Source organism: Microtus oregoni, unplaced genomic scaffold (genome assembly GCF_018167655.1).
Source record: "Microtus oregoni isolate MIOR12 unplaced genomic scaffold, Mior012 000010F_ref0000083, whole genome shotgun sequence".
In the NCBI taxonomy this organism is placed as follows: domain Eukaryota; kingdom Metazoa; phylum Chordata; class Mammalia; order Rodentia; family Cricetidae; genus Microtus; species Microtus oregoni.
Window position 1 is genome coordinate 44,047,155 of NW_024543069.1, and position 7,088 is coordinate 44,054,242.

Below are 7,088 nucleotides of genomic sequence, written 5' to 3' on the forward strand. Positions count from 1 at the left end.
CTGATATTGAGGTCTTTAATCCATTTGGACTTGAGTCTTGTGCATGGCGATAGATATGGATCTATTTTCATTCTTCTACAGATTGGCATCCAGTTTTGCCAGCACAATTTGTTGAAGATGCTCTCTTTTTTCCGTTGTATACTTTTAGCTCCTTTATCGAAAATCAGGTGTTCATGGGTTTGTGGGTTAATGTCAGGGTCTTCTATTCAATTCCATTGGTCGACTTCTCTGTTTTTATGCCAATACCAAGCTGTTTTCAATACCGTAGCTCTGTAATAGAGTTTGAAGTCAGGGATGGTAATGCCTCCAGACAATCCTTTATTGTATAAGATTGTTTTGGCTATCCTTCCTCCACTGTCTACTTGCAAGTTCTGGGAACTGATTGGATACTTTAATTGAAGGTATAATCTTTTACCATGCCTTTTTATATCATGGAAGTCAAACCACAGATCCATGCTTGTCTATACTTTGACTTCAGACTTTGAGCTTCACAACCTGGCAAGAATAGTTTTCTGCTTTTTTAGTTGCCCAACTAGTGCCAATTAGGTGTAAAGTCCCCAGATACCTATTGTTCCCTTCCATTGTGCCCTTGACAATATGCAAACTTTACACAGAACAGAGAACCATAAAAAGACTGAGCTAATGGGCTAGAGAGACAGCTCAGCAGTTGAGAATACACACTGCACTTGTAGACGACCAGCATTTGCTTCCCAGCACCTAGGTCAGGTGGCTCACAACTGCCTGTAACTCCAGCTTTGAGGATCTAACATCTCTGACTTCCATGGACACTGTACTCTGTGCACACACCACAGATACAAACAATTAAAAATAGTAAAAAATAAATATTTTAAAAATATTAAATTATACACCTTCTCGGTCCATGAGGATTTATGCACAGATAATGGTTAATGAAGGAGGCGGAGACATTTTCTTCACTGGTGTAGCCCCTGGTGAGCACACATTCATCGACAGACACCTCTATTCACGTTTCTTTAAATACACTCAACCAAACACACTGGGCCATGAAAAAAAGACGTGAAAGTAAAAAACCAAAAAAAGATATAGAAAGTAGAAGTAGAAGAGAAAGGGTGGAGAGTAATTACAGCTGAAATCATGTATATGTATGAAAGATTCATAAAATCTGATGTCGTGTGCAATTAATATGTACTAACAAAACACTTTAATATTGAGTTTCAGCTTCTAATATGCATGTGAAGCATTTAGCATTAAAATGTCAGAAACTAGTTTGAATTGTTAAAAAGTAAGTTGGTCATGTTCAACAAGTAACTGCTTCAATATTTTATATATTAGAAACATAATAGAAGCTACAAAATAAAGACATAATTTATTTAATGAAAGTTTAATTTCAATTATACATATGCAATATGCATACATGCATGCCATTTTATTGGGGGTCAGGTTTCCTGACATTTCACCTTTCCCTCTCACATACAGAACCAATGGTTTTAAAAGACTTGGCTTTTGATTTTGTGTGTGTGTGTGTGTGTGTGTGTGTGTGTGTGTAGGAGTATGTGCACATGTGCAGGTGGCCACAGAGGCCAGAATAGGGCATCAGATTTCTTGAAACTGGAATTGCATGTGATTGTGAGCTGCCCAAAGTGGGTGCTGGGAATTGAACTCAGGTCCTTTGCAGGAATAGTATACTCTCTTAACCACTGAGCCATTTCTCCAGTCCTGGGAATTGAACTCAGGTCTTCTGCAGGAACAGTATACTCTCTTAACCACTGAGCCATTTCTCCAGTCCTGCACCAATATTTGTATGCCCATAGTTCATTCTTCCATCATTCACACACATTCAAAGCTCTTGGATACAAGAGTGCTTGGGTAACCATCTATTTCTGATTCATGATCAGAGTTAATGTAACCCATTCTCTGTACAAAACATCTCCCCAGGGACTACACAGGGCTCTTTGAGAGCTGTATTTATGCTTCCAGATTCCCCAGGTAGCAGTTAGTAATTCTCTGCATCAGGACACTAAGTGGAAATTCCGAATAATTACCAGAACCTACCAGCTGTTTCACTGTTGGCATTTTTTTTTTTTTGGAACGCATAAGTGAAGTAAACAAGCACCTTGATAAGACATTCTACAGATTTTGTCCAGAAAGTATCCAAATTCAGATAAATAATGTTATTGAGATAACATAATGTATTGAAATATACTGTCAGCCCTGCCAACTCACATTTCCTCAGCTTTCCCTAATAATCTTTCACTGTTCTAAGATCCCAAAAGAGAATAACACTCAGACACCTCTGCGGACAGTTTCTCAGTCTTTGCTTTGGAAGCCTTTAGAATTTCGAGTTATCTATGGTGCTGGATTTGTCTCTTGTGTTTGTAATGATGACTCTGGGGTTACAGATTTGGGGAGGGACCACAGAAATGAAGTACTATTTTCACTGTGTCATATGAAGGGTCCCCACTATTAACATGACTTAGGTCATCTGACTTGTAGCAGCTCTGTTCTGTTTTTTGCTCTATAAGCTTATCCCATCCAAGCCTGTCACCCTGCTCTTTAGAAGGCTGCAGTCTGTACGTACAACCTCCATCTAAAGAGATAGTTTTGCCCTGTCTCAGGCATCTAGTGTCTGATAAATTATTTGTAATCTTTCTATTCAAAATTATTTACCTCTTCTTCCACATTTATTTTTCTTCTCTGTCATGTATTTATGTCAATGCAGACTTATAGATATTTATTTTATAGTTTCCTGTCACGCCACCTCCTGCGGAGTCTACGTGGTCTCTCATGTAGGCTGTGGCACAAGCTTCAAGGAAGAGTGCCCGCAGAGAAGGTGTGTGTGCTGTGTGTGTGTGTGTGTGCTGTGCTTCCTGCATCAGAGCCCTTGCACCTTTGGCATTACCTGCTTATGTTCTAAGGAACGCAGTCTGGTTTCTTCTGGAAGTGAAGATAGGATGTTTAAGTTTCCAGAGTCTACTGATGAGATATTGCTATATTCAGGACTATATGATGCTAATGGAGGAAGATGGGTTAATATTCAAGGGAAAAGGTTTCCAAGTTTAACCTGGTGCTTAGTAAATGAAGAACAAAAGGCAAACTTAATTAAGCAATTAAGACAGATTCAACAAAATGGGATAAGGACGGAAGAGAGAGATAAATGCCTGTAACTTCTTGAGATTGGTTTTGGGAAAAGTTTAAAAAGGAGTTAGAAATATGGAGAAGGAGAAGGAAATAAGTTCTGCTGCATAGATGGCAGAAATATAAAAAGACTGGAGACGGTGTGACTGTTAACCACAACTGCTTGCCCTTAGCTCAGAAGGCCATGAACTCATAGCCTAGATAAAGATTTATATCGAAATAATGCCAAGCCATGTCTAGCATGACCAACTGCAGACTCACACAGGGGATATCTGCCTGAGAAAATCTATTCTCATGTATCTGATATAATGATTCTCAGAATAATCTGTATCACATGAAAAAAAAACAATACATGCTGTTAAGAATCTCTTCTGTATAAAGGATGAGCTTCATGCCTAGTAAAGACGCGTTCAGATGCGATTCCTTTGAGCCTTGTCGGTCTGTCATTTGCTGACTCCTTACCCACCTATTTCTGAGGCCCTGTCCCATTGGTCCCAGTGCCCCGGCTGAGCTGGTCCATAACAGTTATGAGTTATAATTCAACACACTTGATTGTTTAGACTTTTTGATCTTTGCCAGGGAACACATGCTCAATCAATTGTTGTGTCCCTCTGACATCTTTGCATCACCACAGATTCTATTTAAAACCCTTTGTTATTTCTAGAACCATGAGTTGGGTTTTTTTTTTAACACATCTCCTGGTTCCTTCCCACAAGCAAGGAGTTCTCCAAGGAGAACCAGTTTGTTTAATTGAAGGATTCTATTGGGAGACAATATCTGGACACAAAGAAGGTTTGTTGTTAGGGTGTTTCTTGACTTTAGGCCCTTTCAGCTGATGTAGCGTTGAAATACATGCATACATGTTTCTTGGGATCTATTCTTCCTTTTACATAAGCATATGTGTTTATATATACTTCTGTACGTTATCTTATTCATCCATGAAAGTCCATGCGATGTTTCAGATTCTTCTTGCTTTCTCATTTAATTCCAGTGCACAGATATAGCAGCTTTACCTCTAACCTCAAGGAAACAGCCTTATGAGCTGCAGTACTGTGCTTACATGTAATATTTGGTCTTTAGCTTTGCAGAACCTATTTATTTCTTTAGTTTCTTAGATCAGGACTCCTCCCCATCCCACCTCATTGGATTACTTTACAGCATTCTATAGTCCAGTCTAGGATCCTCCCACTTCTATTTTTAAAGATTTAATTTGCAATGTAAATTAACTTTGCTGGCGTGATTCCGTCCTGCGTGCCTGTTCTGAGGAGCAGCAGGCAGAACCCTCCGTCCGACTTCTCTGCCACCGAAGAACGCGCCTTCACCTCATGGAAGACTCCATGGACATGGACATGAGCCCTCTAAGGCCTCAGAACTACCTTTGCGGCTGTGAACTAAAAGCCGACAAAGATTATCACTTTAAGGTGGATAATGATGAGAATGAGCACCAGTTATCACTAAGAACGGTTAGTTTAGGTGCTGGGGCAAAAGACGAATTACACATTGTAGAGGCAGAAGCAATGAACTATGAAGGCAGTCCAATTAAAGTAACACTGGCAACTTTGAAAATGTCTGTACAGCCAACAGTTTCTCTTGGGGGATTTGAAATAACACCCCCTGTGGTCTTAAGATTGAAGTGTGGTTCTGGGCCTGTGCACATTAGTGGACAGCATCTAGTAGCTGTAGAGGAAGATGCAGAGTCAGAAGATGAAGATGAGGAGGATGTAAAGCTGTTGAGTATGTCTGGAAAGCGATCTGCTCCTGGAGGTGGCAACAAGTTTCCACAGAAAAAAGTAAAACTTGATGAGGATGATGATGAAGATGATGAGGATGATGAAGATGATGACGACGATGATTTTGATGATGAGGAAGCTGAAGAAAAAGTTCCAGTGAAGAAATCTGTACGAGATACCCCAGCCAAAAATGCACAAAAATCAAACCAAAATGGAAAAGACTTAAAACCATCAACACCAAGATCAAAGGGTCAAGAGTCCTTCAAAAAACAGGAAAAAAAAACCCTAAAACACCAAAAGGACCTAGTTCTGTAGAAGACATTAAGGCAAAAATGCAAGCAAGTATAGAAAAAGGTGGCTCTCTTCCCAAAGTGGAAGCCAAGTTCATTAATTATGTGAAGAATTGCTTCCGGATGACTGACCAGGAGGCTATTCAAGATCTCTGGCAGTGGAGGAAGTCTCTTTAAGAAAATAGTTTAAACAGTTTGAAATATTCCGTCTTACTTAATTTCTGTAACAGTTGATATATCTGGCTGTCCTTTTTATAATGCAAAGTGAGAACTTTCCCTACTGTGTTTGATAAATGTTGTCCAGGTTCCATTGCCAAGAATGTTGTCTAAAATGCCTGTTTAGTTTTCAAGGATGGAGCTCCACCCTTTACTTGGTTTTAAGTATGTATGGAATGTTATGATAGGACATAGTAATAGTGGTGGTCAGATGTGGAAATGGTAGGGAGACAAATATACATGTGAAATAAACTCAGTATTTTAATAAAGTAAAAAATAAATAAATAAATAAATTAGTTTTGAGGGATTTCATACATGAACACTGTATTGAGATCATTTCCACCGCTCCCTCTGTCCCTCCCACTCCTCTTGTGCCTCCCACTTCCTCTCAAATTCAGGACTTCTTTGTCTATTGTCTATAATTATTACTTACATATATGCATAGATGTACATTATATTTTCACGTTTAGTACATATATAACAGATAATATTATTGTATAATATACAATAATTACATCATATGTTATTATATAATATTATATGTTATATATTTTATGCATATGCATATATGTACCAGTAATATTATAGACAACAGATATGTTACCTAAGCAAGACTGGCATAATGATGCCAGTTGGCACTCCTGCCTTTTTCATGATGTCATATTCCTGAAGCCATGTAACACAAAGCTTCTTCAGACTGATTTCTCTCACTGGAGATATTTATTAAAGATTGATTGTAGCTTAGCCCTTTTGATCATCAAGTGACATTGCAGTGAGTGTCTATACATCTGTTCTCTCACCCGCTCACATTTTGGGAGACGTTTCTGTTTCAAGAAACTATTATTATTATTTTCATCATCATCATCATCATCATCATCATCATCATCATCATCATCATCATCAATGCTGCTCTAAGCATGAATACCTGGGCTTTTGTGCAGACATGTTTTAAATTAGTTGGGAAATACCCCATAGCAAGGTCACTGGATGTACCATCAGTTCCATTTTATTCTTATGGGAGCAGCGTGGCTGCCTGGTGAAGCTTTTATGTGGTTCTGCATCCTGGCCATGAAAGATTCCTGCAGCCTTCTGCTGTCGGCAGCTGCCGTGTCTGTTCCTAGAGCTTTAACTGTCTTAAGAGGTATGCAGCCGGCGCTGCTACACTTCAGTGCCCTGTGACAAACGAGGACGAGCCTCTTTTCAGGCATTTATTATTGTGTATCTTCTCTGGCGACATAACTGCTCATTGGCTTTGTTATTTTTAAACCAAATCATCTGTTATTTTATTTTCAAATCCATCAGTCACAAAAGCAAGCAAAATTTCTTCTATTTTCAAGACATTCTCATTTTTAGGCCTTTGCATTTTATGTCTACAGTTACTTTCTGCTTAATGTTTTTTGTTCACAAAGTTTCCATTCAGGTTCACTTTCTCCACAGGTGGACATTTGACTATTCCAGCAGCAGCTGTTGGAAAACAAACCTTTCTTCATTGTGTTGTCTTGTTGACTTGTGAAAGGAAGGCTAATATAGTTGTAAAAGTCTACTTCAGAGATTTCTATTTTGTTTTACCCACCTATATGAGAGTTTTTTAATTGATAGGATTCTGAAATGCTTATAAATAAATTCCTCAAAATAGCCCTACAATTTAATCATTAAACACTCCTACATGTTTTGAAAAATACTTGAGAGAAAAGATATCCCATAGTCATGGGCCAGTGCAAGGATTTGCTTGAGAATG

The 7,088-nt window shown here is 38.7% G+C and overlaps 1 pseudogene; it reads left to right on the top strand.

The window, feature by feature from the left end:
• Nucleotides 1–4,355: 4,355 nt before the first annotated feature.
• On the top strand, nucleotides 4,356–5,627 carry LOC121452872 (annotated as a pseudogene).
• The last annotated feature ends 1,461 nt before the right edge of the window (nucleotides 5,628–7,088 follow it).